Source organism: Ascidiella aspersa, chromosome 2 (genome assembly GCF_963924565.1).
Source record: "Ascidiella aspersa chromosome 2, kaAscAspe10.2, whole genome shotgun sequence".
Taxonomy (NCBI): domain Eukaryota; kingdom Metazoa; phylum Chordata; class Ascidiacea; order Phlebobranchia; family Ascidiidae; genus Ascidiella; species Ascidiella aspersa.
Window position 1 is genome coordinate 23,868,563 of NC_139448.1, and position 18,937 is coordinate 23,887,499.

An 18,937-nucleotide genomic window follows, 5' to 3' on the forward strand; every position below is an offset into this window, starting at 1 on the left:
AATTGTTTATTACACGTGTCATCATTTGTTTATTTGGGGATGGTGTACAACGAAACTGTACAGTGTACACCCAACTTTGTCTGCCTTTTGGTAAATGTTACTATGTTACTTTGGTATGTAATAAATGTTGTACTACTTTGTGAACATCGTGATTAGTTTAAAACTTCGCCTAAAACACTGTATAAAAAACAGAAGGGGGAGGATGATAGGGGTTAGATGTTGAGTTAGGATTTAAATCCTTAGGGGAGTTAGTGATGTACTTAGGGTTGGGGTTTGTGGTTACGTAAAGTGTCGTTTAGTCCTAATTTTAATCATTTACGTCTTGTTCCGACCGTTTTGGATTTACAAGGTTCTACAACTATTAAGTTTTAGTCCTATTTTGATCTTGTTCCGAAGGGTGTTTTTTTTCGACGTCGATGTTGTTCTTATTTCGATCTTATGGCTTGAGTTCGCATCCACCTTTTAAGTGACAAACTCTACCCTGCATGTTTATATCAAAGTTTTCACTATAAAAACAAGGGATCAAACATTTAAAGTTTGCTTCGTTGTGCTAATAGTGCTGTACTGTACCGCTAAGTGTTGCCAGGTACGTTGGAAAGGTTTAGGACATTACTAGCTTAAAATTTGAGAATTTCAGGTGTTCCTTACTATTCACAGAAATTAATTAATTAATCGTTTACAGTAGTATAGGTATGTACAACTTAAACCGATCCAAGGGACGGAACAGAAAAAACAATTTGGTATGTCGATTAAAAAAAAATTAAAAAAAAACTTTTTTGTTTTTAGTCATTATGGCAGGTTTTAAAAATCTTATTCGAAAAACAGTATTGTTTTCTCATAGTGCTGTATTAACTCTGGGATTTAACATTTCAGTGTATTGCTTCAAATAATAACAATATTGAGCTGTTAGAAATAGTTTTGAAGAGCAAAGTTTACTAAAACTTCACATTTCCAATAAATTCTAAATTCTGGCCATGTTTTAAAAACTTTATGTGTTTTTGACCTCAATATAGACTAGTATTCTGGCGGCCCGTTTTATCTATCTAAAATGTCCAGGATCACATGGTAGGCTATATGAAAAAATAAACGCAATTTTTTTCCCGCTTCGCGCGATTAAACTGGATTGCAACATGTTATAACGTAGCTTTGGACGTCATCCAAGAAACACTTCTTTCAACTTCTATATGTGGTCCGTGTAATTGTATTTCTAATTGTTGCGTAATTGTATTTTTACCTGTACCATTTTGAGTTATCAAGCTTGCTCTAATCTTTACATTGATTATATGTCATCGTTTTATACACAAACAGGGCCTGTTGAATAGTACAATGATGAAGCTTTCTATAAATCAAATTTGCTTTTGACGAAAACATAAGTAGCCGATTAAAATTTTATAACCGGAATCCTGAAGGTGAAAGCGTGGAAAAACGGACCCCTCACTTTTCTCGCAAAAATTGCCATGGTCATTATTTGATTGCTAAACAGTGACTATCGTCGAAAAAACGTTTGTGGTTAAAAATCACGCAAATTCGATTTTCCACAAACTATGGGGAGGGGAGAAAATGTGGTTGGAGAATGTTGATATAAGGATAGTACAGAAAAAAAATATGTGTCTGGTAGTAAAGTTCAAGTAAAGGCCAAGTTCCATTTTTTGCTAAATAATTTGTATATAAAGGTCTGTTTATTAATCCTAGACAGTTGGACTCTTTTAGTTTAGAGCAGTGGTCGGCAACCTACGGCCCCCGTCCGGCCCGCCTATGTAATTCATCCGGCCCGCCGCTTCTTTGACAAATTAGACACAAGTCCATTTTACATACTTTTTGACGTTTTTAACTACGTAAGTGCAAAAAATTTCGCGAATCAGCATTCTACGTCCGCTGTGTTTACGTTTTAATGCTCTGTTTTCAACTAGATCAGCGCTTCTTTACCGTTGCGCCGTGGAGGCCAACCAAGTGCGTCACGGAAAACGTATTCGAAATACTGAACATATATTTTTTAACATTTTTTTTCGGCAATGTAATAAAAACTTGCAAGAAATTCCGGTATCCCCAAATAATCGAGCTCGTTCGCTCGCCAAGCGTGTCTTGTCTTAAAAGGTTAACAAACCCTGAGCTCGATTAACTTTAAATGCTGTCGCGTTCCCTCAAAGTAGTTTTATTACACTTTTCAGTAGTAGTATGAATGACGACGTGCTAACTCGAATTTTAAACCAGGGAGTCGAACCGGAACCGAACCGGAACTTTATGAACCGGTTTTGTGTCAATTTTATCCGAACCGTAACCTAACCTGAACCGGTTTTTATAAGATTTTAAGGAGCTGAACCGAATAATTTGAAAGTACCTTAACCGAACCCGAACCTGCAAATAAAAGCGGTTCGCTTCTGCATGACGTCACAACTTCTATTTTACAAAGTCAAGTTACGCCATATTAGAAATTTTATGAAAAAAATATAAATATTGAGTGAAAAAATCGTTGATTTTTTATTTTTTAGATATTTTAATAATGATTTGCTTCTTTTTAATACGTCACGTAACTTAGATTAAATGACTTACAATTCAAAATTATTTTGTACATTTATCGACCCACATTTTGAGATTTAACGCAAATTATATTGTATCTGAACCGGAACTTTATGAACCGGTTTTGAAATAGCGATGGTCGAACCGGAGCTGAACCGGAACTTTTAAATTCCTCCGAACCGGAACTGAACCGGATTCCGACAAAATCCTTGAACCCGAACCGAACCTGAACCGGAAAAGTCAAACGGTTCGACTCCCTGTTTTAAACCAAACAAATAAATTTTTCGCGCTTTCCGCCACCACTTTACTGCAGGGGTCGGCAACCTTTTGCTAGTCGCGGGCCAAAGCAACCTAAGCAAGTTCTCGGCGGGCCGTAATAAAATTCCACAAAAATGTTGTTATTAAAACGTGTGGTATTTAATTACACTGAATGGGGTTCAGACCTAAATGTTTTATGCAATTGAATAGAAATATCTATTTTATAGTAAAAATTTAACGCGCGAAGCGCGAAAAAAATTGCGTTTGTTTGGTTTACATTGCCTTTCGATTTGCAAGAAGACGTAACGCATTGCGCACACACAAAATTAAAATTAAACACATTTTTGATACCCTTTGGTGCAATTTTTATCATAAAAGACGGAATTCATCAGAGAAAAGATTATAAAGATTAAGTTGGAGAAACTTTCATTTGAGAGTTCCATGCTACGATTAGTTTCCACTTAAATAGTTTTTATGCGCAAGGCCATTTGGTCTTAGAAGAATCCCTCAAAAGGAGCATGTAGCTGAAAGTTAAACAAGACGACTCGCGCGAAGCGCGAACATTTTTTGCGTTTTCGTATTGTTCAAAAAGTTAAAAAAAATATGATACATGACCTTGGGTCTAGTTTGAAAAAGAGGTCGCGGGCCGGATGATTTTCACTGGCGGGCCGTTGCCGACCCCTGCTTTACTGCCTCCTAAGTTTCCGACCCCTGCTTTACTGCCTCCTTAAATGTAATTAAACAGGTTTTAAAGTGCAAAAACGATCCGAGGCCCGGCTGATTTACAGTTATTCTACCATAAAAATAACAAAATTCTTAGTTATCATTTTGTGCGTCCATATATTGGTTTTGGCCCGCGACTAGAAAAAGGTTGCCGACCCTTGGTTTAGAACAGGGGTGGGCAAATGTATTTAATGGAAGAGCCATTTGCAGAAAATAACACTACTATAGAGAGCCTCAAAATTATTTCATTGCAAAAACGGTAAATAATGCAAATTCAGCAATAATAACAGAATTGTAATATAACAAAACGGTAATAATTACCACAATAAAAATAACGGTAACAACAAAATAACACGCACAATATTTATTAATGTCAGCTTTTGTTTGATTTGCTAATCGCTGAAACCTTAGCAATGAAATTACGTTGACTTGCTGTTAACTAACTTTTCTTCTATGTCTAGTGGTACGTCATAAACGAAATGCTTACCTAAATAAAGAAATGCTAAGGAGACAAACGTTCATAAACAGTACTTTTGGTAGCCACAATGTTTTTGGAATTTTACGATTCAACTAAAAGGGCCACAAAAAACATGCCGAAGAGCCGCATGTGGCTCGCGAGCCGCAGTTTGCCCACCCCTGGTTTAGAGATTTCATGCGATGCATAGTGTTGGGGCAAAACGGACCCCCAAGCGGGACAAAACGGACCCCTCACAAGGAAGTCCGTCATTACTAGTGTAACTCAACTTTAAATTTTACTATTTATTTTTTGGTTGACTTTTCATTAAGGCATTTTGCACCTGGAACAAAAGTAGCTGGAATAAAAGTAGAGATCAATTTGGCAGAAAGGCTAGAAAATCATAAATTGTAACAAAATTTCCTGCAAAAAAGGTCGATTGACATTTGTTTTATTGCTAATGAGTTGGTAAGAGAAATATAAGGCAGATACGAGAAATATAAGGCAGTTCATGTACGGCCTATTGATAACCAACTTTTCTATTGATAAAATGCTACTTATGCATAGTGCTATTTTGATTTTCTAGTATGTTTTGGCCTACTTTCATACAGAATTTTCAGGCTGCAAGGCGTCATGGATACCAATATGGACTACTTGAATTATGACGTCTTTGATCCGGCATTCCAACACAATAAAGCAATTGAATTCTCTTTTGCCCCGTGAGCCCAGCCGGGTGTCTCTTTTGCCCCATGAAAAAATCAACAACAAAAAGTTAATTATATGGGCCGAAAATTTATTTTCGGGACATATCTTGTTTTTGCTCGATTTCTTTTATGGTTTTTGTTTTGTTTCAGACCGTTTTTTTGTTTTACAGCAAAACCATAGAATACTAATTGTAACCAGGGAGTCGAACCGTTTGACTTTTGCGGTTCAGGTTCGGTTAGGGTTCAAGGATTTTTTCGGAATCCCGTTCAGTTCCGGTTTCGGTTTTGGGCATTTTAAATGTTCCGGTTCAGCTCCGGTTCGACCATCGTCATTTCAAAACCGGTTCATAAAGTTCCGGTTCGGATACAATATTAGTTGAGTTAAATCTAAAATGTGGGTCAATAAATTTAGAGAATAATCTTTGAATTGTAAGTCACTTAATTTAAGTTATGTGACGTATTAAAAAAAAGAGCAACTCATTATCGAAATATCTGAAAAGTAAAAAATCAACGTTTTACTCTGTAAAATAGAAGTTGTGACGTCATGCTGGAGTGAACCGTTTGTTTTACAGGTTCGGGTTCGGTTAAGGTTCAGGTACTTTCAAAATATTCGGTTCAGTTCCGGTTCGGCTCCTTAAAATCTTAGCGCAGGGATTCTTAAACTAGGGTCCGTCAACTAGTTTTAGGGGGCCCATGAAGGCCTAAATAAAATACTATTGTATATTTAAGAAGTATCAGTTTTTAAAAAAAAAGATTTTATATAAAAATATCACGGTTTTGCACTGAGTGTATTTAGACTGCATTTTACTTTCACGTTTTTTGACCGGAAACAGCTGATTTCAGAAGTCTATTTGTATTGTGACGTCAATTTATGACGTCATACCTGAAATTGTCTTGCCTACCGTGGTCCACGCGAAGGATAAAAAACAAATTAGGGGTTCGCGGTAAAAAAAACCCTGGTCTAGCGTTAATACGCGACAAAGGGGCACTGTTAAAGCAGCGAAACAGATTCCGCCAAAGGAGTGCTTCGAACGCCAGACACAAGTATGTCAATACTTACCGCTGAAATCTAAACATATTACCTGCCATCGGCTGTTATATGCAGTTATAAAAACTGACCCATCTCTAAACCAGGTGTGGGCAAACTGCGGCTCGCGAGCCACATGCGGCTCTTCGGCATGTTTTTTGTGGCTCTTTTAGTTGAATCGTAAAATTCCAAAAAAAAATGTGGCTACCAAAAGTACTGTTTATGAACGTTTCTCTCCTTAGCATTTCATTATTTAGGTAAGCATTTTGTTTATGACGTACCACTAGACACAGAAGAAGAGTTAGTTAACAGCATGTCAACGTAATTCCATTGCTAAGGTTTCAGCGATTAGCAAATCAAACAAAAGACTGACATTAATAAATATTGTGCGGGTTATTTTGCTTTGACCGTTATTTTTATTGTGGTAATTATTACCGTTTTGTTATATTACAATTCTGTTATTATTGCTGAATTTGCATTATTTACCGTTTTTGTAATGAAATAATTTTGAGGCTCTCTATAGTAGTGTTATTTTCTGCAAATGACTCTTCCATTGAATACATTTGCCCACCCCTGCTCTAAACCAAGGGTCGGCAACCTTTTTCTAGTCGCGGACCAAAACCAAACTCAGAAATATATCTGCGGGACGCACAAAATGATAACTAGGAATTGTGTTATTTTCATGGTAGAATAACTGTAAATCAGCCGGGCCTCGGATCGTTTTTGCACTTTAAAACTTGTTTAATTACGTTTAAGGAGGCAGTAAAGTGTTGGCGGAAAGCGCGAAATATTTGTTTGTTTGGTTTAAAATTCGAGTTCGCACGTCGTCATTCATACTACTACTGAAAAGTGTAATAAAACTACTTTGAGGGAACGCGACAACATTGCACTTGCGTAGTTAAAACGTCAAAAAGTATGTAAAATGGACTCGTGTCTAATTTGTCAAAGAAGCGGCGGGCCGGATAAATTACATTGGCGGGCCGGACGGGGGCCGTAAGTTGCCGACCACTGCTCTAAACTTAAAGAGTCCAACTGTCTAGGATTAATAAACAGACCTTTATCTACAAATTATTTAGCAAAAATTGGAACTTGGCCTTTACTTAAAGTTTACTACCAGACACATATTTTTTTTTCTGTACTATCCCTATATCAACATTCTCCAACTACATTTTCTCCCCTCCCCAGTTTGTGGAAAATCGAATTTGTGTGATTTTTAACCACAAACGTTTTTTCGGCGATAGTCACTGTTCAGCAATCAAATATTGACCCTGGCAATTTTTGCGAGAAAAGTGAGGGTTCCGTTTTTCCTCGCTTTCACCTTCAGGATTCCGGTTATAAAATTTTAATCGACTGCTTATGTTTTCTTCAAAAGCAAATTTGATTTATAGAAAGCTTCATCATTGTACTATTCAACAGGCCCTGTTTGTGTATAGAACGATGACATATAATCAATGTAAAGATTAGAGCAAGCCTCGATAACTCAAAATGGTACAGGTAAAAATACAATTACGCAACAATTAGAATTACAATTACACGGACCACATATAGAAGTTGAAAGAAGTGTTTCCTGGATGACGTCCAAAGCTTCGTTATAACATGTTGCAATCCAGTTTAATCGCGCGAAGCGGGAAAAAAATTGCGTTTATTTTTTCATATAGCCTACCATGTGATCCTGGACATTTTAGATGCACGGTGATCAAACCATACATAAGCAATTCCGCACTGATGAAAAATATTAGCAAATGACTGAAAATGTTATCACATCATGGGCCTAAAACGGGCCGCCAGAATACTAGTCTATATTGAGGTCAAAAACACATAAAGTTTTTAAAAGATGGCCAGAATTTAGAATTTATTGGAAATGTGGAGTTTTAGTAAACTTTGCTCTTCAAAACTATTTCTAACAGCTCAATATTGTTATTATTTGAAGCAATACACTGAAATGTTAAATCCCAGAGTTAATACAGCACTATGAGAAAACAATACTGTTTTTCGAATAAGATTTTTAAAACCTGCCATAATGACTAAAAACAAAAAAGTTTTTTTTTAATTTTTTTTTAATCGACATACCAAATTGTTTTTTTGTTCCGTCCCTTGGATCGGTTTAAGTTCTACATACCTATACTACTGTAAACGATTAACTAATTAATTTCTGTGAGTAGTAAGGAACTTCAGTTGAAACCTGAAATTCTCGAATTTTAAGCTAGTAATGTCCTAAACCTTTCCAACGTACCTGGCAACACTCAGCGGTACAGTACAGCACTATTAGCACCACGAAGCAAACTTTAAATGTTTGATCCCTTGTTTTTATAGTGAAAACTTTGATATAAACATGCAGGGTAGAGTTTGTCACTTAAAATGTGGATGCGAACTCAAGCCATAAGATCGAAATAAGAACAACATCGACGTCGAAAAAAACACCCTTCGGAACAACATCAAAATAGGACTAAAACTTAATAGTTGTAGAACAGGGGTCGGCAACCTACGGCCCCCGATGTAATTCATCCGGCCCGCCGCCTCTTTGACAAATTAAGACACTTTTTGACTATTTTAACTACGTAATTGCGAAAAGTTTCGCGCTCGCGCGACTGTTTATTAAACCTCCGGTTTGATTACGTTTTGATGCTGCCTTTTCAACTAGATCACAGCGCTTCTTTACAGTTGCACTGTGGAAGGCTGCCAAGTGCGTCACGAAAAAACAGAAAACGTACTATAATATATTGGACATATATTTTTTAACATTTTTTATTGTCGGCATTTTAATAAAAACTTGCAAAAAATTTAAAAGAAATATCGGTATACCAAAAAAACGTGCTTGCTTCGCTCGCCAGGTGCGCCTTCACTTCAAACGATTAATAAACACGGATCTAGATTAACTTTAAATGTTATCGCGTTTCCTCAAAGTAGTTTTATTACACTTTCATTATTTATATGGATGACGACGTGTTGACTCAAATTTTAAACCAAACAAACGCTTTTTTTCGCGCTTTGCTTCTACACTGCCTCTGTAAATGTAATTAAACACGTTTTTAAGTTCAAAAAATATCCGAGGCCCGCCTGATTCACAGTTGTTCTAACATTTTAATAACACAATTCTTAGTTAACATTTTTTGCGGCCCGCAGAGCCATTTCTGAGTTTGGTTTTGGCCCGCGACTAGAAAAAGGTTGCCGATCCCTGTTGTAGAGCCTTGTAAATCCAAAACGGTCGGAACAAGACGTAAAATGATTTTGTTCTAATAGACAAACACGTACCACGGTATGTAACGGCCTTGAATCTCCACAATAATTCTACACTAAAAGCAAATCATGTAGGCCTATAGTATTATTTAGCGTTTTAATGCAATCGTTGCGCGATTCCATAACGTTTTACCAAAAACATTGTATATCATGCGGCCCTCCGTAACAATCTTGCCCATTCTGGTAAAAATGTTTGATTAAGGAAATGTGGAAAATGTTTTGTGGAAAATGGGTTTGTTTAAGAAAAAGATATTTTTAAGTGGAAATGAATTTGCTTACGTAAAAATAATTTCAGCATAATATGCCAAGTCGCAGATGTGTGACTACCGCTGTGCAGTTGCAGTCATTAGAGTTTAGGCAAAACATCTTTAAAGTAAAAATACAATTTATCAGCGTCGTTCTTCCACTATGTCACAGTCGGGCGCACAACCGCTCGAAAACCGCAGCTGCAGTCTGGGGGAGTTCCTATACTGCTCTATTGCGGGCTGAAATGTTTTTGATTGGCTGCATTATGGTAAAGCTGATGCCTGGGCCGAGCAAGGCGGCCAGAAAAACACCGCGTGACGTAATCTGATTTATGTTTATAGTCGCTGCAGTTTATGTTATTCTATAGGGACCTCCAACGCAGACTGACAGGGGAACATGGCATCGCCAAAACAAAGCCAAACCATTATTATATATTCCCCCATTTAAATGTATTTTCCGTTCGCCCTTCAAAATAAAAATGCCAAACAACAGGGCAATGTTGAGCCCAAACCAAAGGTGGGTTTAACAAACTGCCAACCCCGCCAACCCCTGAAAAAAATATGTAAATAATAGTGTAACATACTAAACGAAATGAATTACGCTTAATGGGAACCGCGAGCTTCGGCGCGCTTATGATTACACAACAAAGTTTGTTTATTGCTACCCTACCATGAAAACGTATTCGCAAGGATTAGGAAGAATTCATTTTTTTAATTTCAACTGGGTCCGTACAGCAGTTTCAGAGGGTCCACAAGGATAATTAGTCTTTAAGTTTTTCAACATTACACTGTAGCGAAAAAAAAATTAGTCTATGTCTATTGTCTATGTTTTAAACATTATCTGTAGGCGATTATTTTTTGACCTAAAAATAAGAAATTTTCACCTGAAAAATTAAAATTTTCGCAACTTTTTACCTAAAAAAAAATTATTTTGACAAAATTTTGACCAGGTTAGAAATACGTTGATTTAAATAGGTTATTGTTGTTTGAAGTACTGAATTAGCGTCTTCAACCACAGGATTTCCAACACAAATCAGTTATTTTTTCGAGTTTATGCAAAACTCAAGAAAATACTTAGTTGATATTTTTGTAATTTCCAAAAGACAACCAACTATAAAAGAAAGCCAAAGAAAACAAGACGCTGTTTTTTTTGGAATAATGTGGTGTAAACAGTTGAAACTTGAAATGCAACGTAAAAATAATTGCAGAAAATTAACAAAGACCTAGTTATTGCAATAGGAAATGGCATAATTGCAAATTACAAGCGAAAAAATACAACAAATGCTTTTCAAAACTTTTCTCCAAATCAGAGAGGCCTGGGTTGTTAAATTTTCTCGCGTATACCGTATATTGCTCTATTCAAGGTATAATTCAGTTAAAATGTCACAATAATCGCCCTAATTATCTGTCATCGTTATTGTCTTTAGTTATGCTTCGATCATATAGCGTGTTTCATGGTGTCTCTTGTGACATTATAAAGAATCTATTATGATGTACGGTACTACCTGTTATCAGCGAGTCGTTCGCATAGAATATTGACTGCACTAGTGTACGGTACTTTAAGAAACATGGGCCAACCAGGGCTGCCATTCTGATTTTCCATTTATCCCAAGGTTTCTTGTATAAAAATCCCAAGAATTGAAAATAAATCCCAAGAATAAAAAAACTAAAATATAAGAGACTGTGGTAGACTTAGTGGTGTGCATGCATACATGCCGTGTATGGAAGATCTAACAGCTCTCATTATTTGCTTGGGTCTGGAGCATTTACGCCGTCACACAAGCTAGTAAATGAACTGTTTCGTCAGAGAAGCAAGTTTATTGTTAAGTCATATAAGCTGGTAGATCAGTGGTCGGCAAACTGTGGACCGCGGCCTAAATGTGGGCCGCAGAGCCATTTTTAGTGGGCCGTGAGCTACTTTTGAATATTTTAGTGTTATCATGTAGTTCTGGGCCGCGAGAAAGCCGTATATTCATTGCACTTTATTTTAAAAGTTGGTGTGGCATAGAATTTTTTAATTGGCTCAGCTTGGAAAGGCCCACATGCCAAATATGGCCTTAGAGCCTATCAAACTATATTTTTGCCAACTTTAACTGTATGTAAACGCAACATTTTTCGCGATTCGGGGTATGTTCTTCATTTATATTATGTTTTACAGTATGACATGGCAGTGTTTTGGGCACCTAGGCGCCGTGTTATATTTCACCTTAAAATCAAATATCGTGAATCCGCCACTGTTTTCGCAGTGGTTTTACATAGTGGGCCTTCAATAGCTCTGAAAAGAGTACTTTGGGCCGACAAAAAAAGTTTGCCGACCACTGCTGTAGATCATGACGTCACTAAAGACACAGTCCGTTTTACAATCATTATTTTACATATTTACTTCCCGTGTTAGCTATTTTAATGGAGTTAGCCACCCACTAACATCGCACGAACCCTAAAGGTTTTGTTTTTAAGGCCGCATTACTATCTTCGCTATTTAACACGCATATCTTCTTACGTCATCGACGTGACGTACTGGAGCAATTCATATCGCTAGACCAGAGCCAAACGCAGACAGTTCCTCAAACGAACACCGTTAACTTCGCACTCGCCATTAACGCTCACACAAATGTATGATCACTAATAACACAATGTATAATCACTAGGGCGATTATTTTTTGACCTAAAACATTGATATTTTGATTTGAAAAGTTATTTTTTTAACAAAATTTTGACTAATAACAAATCCATTGGTTTAAAGTTTAAACAACATATTGTTGTTTGAAATACTGCATTATTGTCTTGACGTCATAAACCACTCGCTTTTGATGTTTTCATGACTGCACCAATTCAGTTATTTTTTCTGGTTTATGAAAAACTCTTTGGAATGCGTATTTGATATGCTTATCATTTCAAAGAGACAAACAACTATAAAAATACTAAAGAAAAACAAAACGCTGAATATTTTAGAAAAAATGTGTTTGTAAACAAGTAAAATAAAAGGTAAAAATAGCAAAATACTGTTCAATAAATTTGCCCAAATCAGAGATACACAAAGCAAAAACGAAGTTCGAGGTGAACCTAATGCGATAAACTAGGCCTATATGGTTAATTCTGCCGGCTCCCGTACACAGTATATTGCTCTAATGAAAACATCATATAGTTAAAATGTCGTTGAATATAATTCAATACTATTTTTTTATGATAAAATGTTAACTGAAGGACAATTTAAAAAATCTGACTCCAGGTTTTTTAATTTCGTTTATGATATGATGTGTGTAGCGACACTACACCGACCCGGATTTATCGAAGCGTTATGTTTGCCTTTTTCTTATTTTTCTCGTGCCTTTTTATCGCCGGTTCTAGTGTGTTCTTTTTGATTCGGCGCACCTGGAATATTCGTAAGAAGCAAAATGGAGCACGCAGATGATGAAATGCTACAACAAAACGCTGTTTCGTTAAAGCTACCAATATTTTGGACTTCAAACCCGCGCGTGTGGTTTCAGCAGGCCGAAGCACAGTTCGCTCTGAAACGAATAACTGCTGAGGATACAAAGTATTACTACGTCGTGTCCGCGTTAGATCAAGAATCAGTGCGAAGAGTTATCGATCTTTTGGAAAAAGAAAAAAGAGCATCACAAGTACGAAGATTTAAAAAGGCGCTTGCTATCTCCTTATTCCATGTCCAGTCACGAAAGAGCAGCAAAACTGATCATCATGCCAGAACTCGGCGACCGCAAGCCATCCGCATTAATGGATGACATGCTAAGTTTGCTTGGAAGTCACACAAAATGTTTTCTTTTTAATTACATTTTTCTAGAAAAAATGCCAGAAGATATGCGCGTTGTTCTTGCAACAGAAGATTTCACGAATTCACGGACCCTCGTCGGTTGGCGCACCGTGCAGATACTTTATGGTTGGCACGCACTCCAACACAATCGCTATCTGCTATAAAAAAGTCAACGTTGCAGAAACCTGACAAACAAAGTGAAGGGATGTGCTTTTACCACCGCCGCTTTGGAGATAAAGCTCGACAATGCTGCCCACCCTGTACATTTCAGGGAAACGATCAAGCCGGTCGCCCCTTGTAACTTCGGCGGCCGGCAAGCTGCAAAACCTTTTTTATGGGTACGACATACCGTCAGGCTGCAAATTTCTGGTTGACACAGGTGCTGATGTAAGCGTTCTGCCAGCAACGACAAAGGAACGGCGAGCACAACAACCAGGGCCTGATTTGGTAGCAGCAAATGGAAGCACTATCCGCACATACGGCACGCGTGTTGTTTCCCTCAAGCTGGCTTCAGGCACTTTTCGTTGGAAATTCGTTTTAGCAAATGTCAGCCGCCCGCTCTTAGGCGCTGATTTCCTCAGAGCGCACTCTTTATTGGTGGGCCTGCGGCACAGACGCCTTGTAAATGCTACGTCGTTCACTAGCATCGCCTTGCACACAGCGTCAGAAGCGCCTCCAGGATTGTACACAGTAGCAAAGTTTAAAAGTCGCTACAATGATATTGTTATGGAGTTTCCTCAGATTTCCCGTCCTCAAACTTCACCGAAACATGGAGTGGAACATCATATTCTTACCGCAGGACCTCTGATTCACACGAGAGCACGAAGACTGCCACCAGAAAAATTGTAACTTGCAAAAGCTGAATTCAGCAAAATGTTTGAAATGGGCATTATTCGGCGTTCCGCAAGCTGTTGGTCACCCTTGCATATGGTGCCGAAATCGTCTGGCGGATGGCGACCTTGTGGCGATCGATTATCGTCGACTTAACGCAGTTACAGAACCAGATCGCTACGCAATTCCTCATATACAAGATTTTTCTGCCCGCCTGTCCGGTGCAAATGTATTTTCAAAAGTTGATCTAGTACGCGGGTATCACCAGGTCCCAGTGGCACAAAAAGATATTCCCAAGACCGCAATCATAACCCCATTTGGCCTATTTGAATTCATGCGAATGCTTTTCGGGCTGAAGAACGCAGCGCAGGCATTTCAGCGTCTTATGGATACGGTTTGCCAAGACCTGACATTTGTCTTCGTCTACATTGATGATATACTTGTGACCAGCTCATCTGTCCAAGAGCATAGGCAGCATTTGCGACAACTGTTTCGGCGTTTAGTCCAACATGGGTTAGTTATTAACGCAAACAAATGCATATTCGGTGTCGCAGAAATTGATTTTCTGGGCATCACATTAGCAAGAATGGAGCAGCACCACTTCCTCAAAATGTAGAAATCATCAAGCAATTTCCTGTACCATCAAAGGACTGCAAGAATTTGCGGAAATGATCCAGTTTTATCATCAAAAACAACTGCGCGGCTGATGGACTTTCCCGCTTGTCGTCCATAAATCTTCGTCAAGATGATTTACTTGACATCGATTACGCATCTTTAGCAGCGGCACAACAATGTCCGGAAGTTGAAGCTTACACAACAGCTATTTCTGGCCTACATATCGAACAGATTCCGCTCGGCTCGTCAAGATTTGTTTTATTATGTGACAGGTCCACCGGATATCCTCGTCCCATTATACCACGATCTTGGCAGCGTAAAATTTTCTACGTCATGCATGGCTTATCGCGCCCAGTCTATTCGGACCACGAGGAAAATCATATCCTCAAATTTTGTTTGGCACGGCCTCCACAAACAAGTCGGGTTGTGGGCAAAGCAATGCATTTCTTGTCAGAAGGCAAAAGTTCAGACACATGTACGAGCTCCGCTGGTAAGGTATGCAGACCCAGGTAAGCGTTTTGATCATGTCAACATTCATATTGTCGGTCCCCTGCCTTCTTGTCAGGGTTACAGCTATCTGTTAACAATGGTGGATAGATTTACACGTTGGCCGGAAGCTATCCCGATGCCAGACGCAACGACCGTCACTTGTACACGTGCATTTATTAGCAACTGGGTAAGTCGCTTCGGTGTTCCCGCGGACATATTTCATCAGATCGTGGCGCCCAGTTCACTTCACAACTATGGTCAAGTACGATATAATTGAATGGTCGAGATTAATGTGTTACCTAAAATCAGCTAGACGTTGTTTGGATGACGCTATGCTTGAATAAGGTTATTGTGTAGAGTGCTTTTCAGCCGGGTATTGTACCCCCCGGGTGTACCAGAATTATAAAAGGGTGTACCACATTGATGGGGTGTACTGGGGTGTACAAAATACCACATAACAATACAAAGCTTTTCAGCCGGGTATTGTACCCCCCGGGTGTACCAGAATTATTAAAGGGTCTTCCACATTGATGGGGTGTACTGGGGTGTACAAAATACCACATAACAATACAGTGCTTTTTTTTTTGCATAGTCTTTACAACAAAAAAACATAACAGAAAATGTATCGCTTGGCTACCTTCTCTCTTTGCATCAGTAAAGGTGATGGCCGGAAATTTTCGGCACATATCTGTTTATGTTTGTAGAAACAAGTCAAGATATAGTACAACTTAATATATACCTCAAAACCAACCAGTGTAATAGCTATTACAAGAAATAACCTAGTAAATAAATATTTTTAATGACCGAACTATTTTGACAAAAAATATCACCCTGAAACATACCCCTCGACAAAATAAACAACAACCGCAGCCCCGTCTAGTTTATTGTTATTTTGCTATGCCTTTATAGTTGCTCTTGAATTCAACATGTCAAATACTCGACGTTTTATGCTGTTTGATTTGTACACCAGTTTAAAACCATATTTGCATTGTCATATGGAAAGCTAAAGCCGCAAAAATACCACTTTATGGATTTTAATGAGAAGTATTTATTAGGCAATGGCGCATTCTATCGGTATAACGGTGATTTACATATCAAATGTTTAAATGAAATAGCAACATTGTGCTTTTTATTTAGCAACTTTTGATTTAAGCACTTGGCATTTAACTTCTCTAGTTTTCTGTTTTACACAGATACTTTATGATTGTAATGACTACTTGCAATTCATTTGTCCACATTCACAATTTTTTTTGTGATTATACTTGAACTAAATTTATTTACAACTTTTTTATTTACAACAGACAGCAAATTTATTTACAACAAACAGCAAATTCAACTTTAGAAGGCAACGCAGGTGATTTTAATGTGACAATGCCACAATTGTATTCAATTTGCGGATACGGCGCGTGTAAATCAAACAGCGAAACGTCGAATGACATCTTTGTGTTTTTCACGACATGTTGAATTGAAGAGCAACTTGGCGAATGACATGAGAAAAAACAAATGACTTGTCGCATGGCTTAGCAACATCGCACATGGCTTAGCATCTTTAGTAGGCCTACCATATGTCCTCTTTTAGGAGGATTTGTCCTCTTTTCTCAAGAAAAGTTAATGGTCCTCCGAGGACGCTCAAAAATGGCCAAATGTCTTTTTTTTTTCGCATTTCGAGTTAGTTGCTTTTACTTTCAACAAGTCTTTTCGGCGAGACGTTGTATTTATTTCCGAAAAATTACTGTACCCATTAAACATGCTGAATTGCTGGTTTACAGGTTTTTGCGAAAATTGCCCGCCTGCCCTATCTTTTTAATTGTTATTGCAAGCATTGCGCCAGAAAGGCGCTAAGCAATTTTTAGGGGCGCGAGCTCCACTTCAAAATTTAAATTTTTTGCAGTGATTTTAATGGTTTCGTTTGGGTTGGGAACCACTGCTACAGCTGTACAAACTCTGTTTTTGCCAACTTTAACATTAAAACTGCAAAAAAACGTTTTTTTTTACTTTTTTGCAAGTAGTGCCATTGGATGTTTTCTGTTTATTAGTAATACACATATCATCGAAGGTATAACGGCCCTATTTAATTCCAGTTTTGCTAACTTATTGATACACCACAAAAGTTATTCCCTTTTCGAACTATTTTTTATCTAATTTTATATATGATAACAGGCTAGCAACAGAGGGTGGACCAGTGGTGGGATCCAGCCGGTTCACACCGGTTCTACAGAAACGTCTCACGGAATTTTATAGGATTAGCGAACCGGTTGGCATTACTGGTTACTGTCAATGAATTTTTGCATCTTATCTGATAAACCGACTTTCGAATCCAAGTAGCTCAGTACGTCGTTTTGTAATGTGCAATGGGCAATTTCGCACGTAACAGTCATCCATTGTGTTCGTTTTTATAATTGTAGTAATTTTTCTTCTGTGATTTTTTGTCTGAAAATTGAACCTGTTACTTTTTTGTCTGAAAATTGAACAGGACCCCCCTCCAGAAGCGAGCATGTGTGAGAAGCTGCACTAACGGATATTGTTTTCTCGCTTTGCGCGAATCTTTCCTGTCTTTCTCGTAAGTTCCACGCGATCTTTACAGACAAATAGCGTCCTCTGCAATGTGGCAGTCTCTCTAACGAAAGTTTAACAAACTTAGCCTAATATTTATATTTTTGCGCTTCGGTCGAAAGTATTCCGTCTTTAAAATATGTGCGAAATACCGTCCGTTTTCTGATCTCTAAAACATACCGATTCACATTTTGTCAACTCAATTTAGGTAATGCCATGTTATGTATCTCTCCCGCTTTATATCGTCTTTTACAATATGTTTACCACAAGTACCGTCACACATCGCTAACTTAAAGCCTAAAAGGCAAAAAAAAAACAATAAGTATTTTTGTGCGAAATTTTTAATTATTTTATTACTAACTTTTGGGTCAACGCGCTCCACAACTTAATAAACGCCAATATATCAAGCAATGTACATTTTTTTATCTGTGGTCAATGCGTCACGTGCCCCTCTAAATCTAAGTTAAAGTTTACATTTTACAACAAATATAGTCGCAATTTTTTCGCGCTTCGCGCGATGTCTCATGGCCTTCCTTTTTGTTTTATACGCCAGAGATATGACGTCATACTGCGTGTATGACATCCTATTTTTGACCCGGCCCGCCACAACATTTAAAGTTTCTCATGCGGCCCGCGGTTAAAAATAATTGCCCACCCCTGCTGTAGAGTCCCAGCCGGACTGGGAATCGATGAAATTGCTCATTTGGTCGGGGTCGACTCGAGTTGTTTTAAACCGACTCGGGAGGTTGCCAGTGCAAAACCGACCATAGAAAAATGTTTGGCACGCGAGTTGTTGATATTTGACATTATTCATAAACTGGCACACTGTACACGAAAGGTTGCAGACCCCTGCCCTAGACCAGTGCTTGTCAACCTTTTTCGGAATAGTACACCCTTTTTACGCTTACCCAAAACCTATACACCCCAGTCCACGTAATATTTCGAATCTGTAGTAATCCTAATAGGAATAGGGATAACCATGGCTGCAAGTATAGGAAATTCGTAGCATATCTTTATACAAATACTATAGGGCTACAAAATTTTATCATTCATTTAATGCGAGTGTTGCTGTTGAATTTGAATTTTTTTAGTCAGTTGTGCGAACCGAGGCAGTAGCCTTGTTTCGAGTGCTTCTCTCATAAGCGTATCAACATCCTTGATAGAATTTCTTTTTTGGTTTTAATTTCAACAAGAGCAGAAAATCCTTTTTCGCAAAGGGATGTCGTGGGTATGCGAACAAGGATGGAAATCGCTTTTTCACTGAGATTTCGGTATTTAGGAATGTTTAGAAGTGACCCAAAATTTCAGTATATATTTAAAAAAATTTAAGTTCTGCCTTTTGAACCAAATATGATCGTAGTTCAATAAATATCCTGGTTAAGTCGCCCAACTCTCCTAAATGCGGCCTGCAGAACCAAAAAAGGTATATTGTATATTGTGCTAATTATTTCACCAATTAGGCTACTCTTAATCTATAAAATATTAAATAATTTTTTTTTAATTAGTGCGTTA

The 18,937-nt window shown here is 37.9% G+C and overlaps 1 pseudogene; it reads left to right on the top strand.

Moving 5' to 3' along the window:
- The first annotated feature begins 12,560 nt into the window (after positions 1 to 12,560).
- On the top strand, positions 12,561 to 13,238 carry LOC146164401 (uncharacterized; annotated as a pseudogene).
- Positions 13,239 to 18,937: the final 5,699 nt, after the last annotated feature.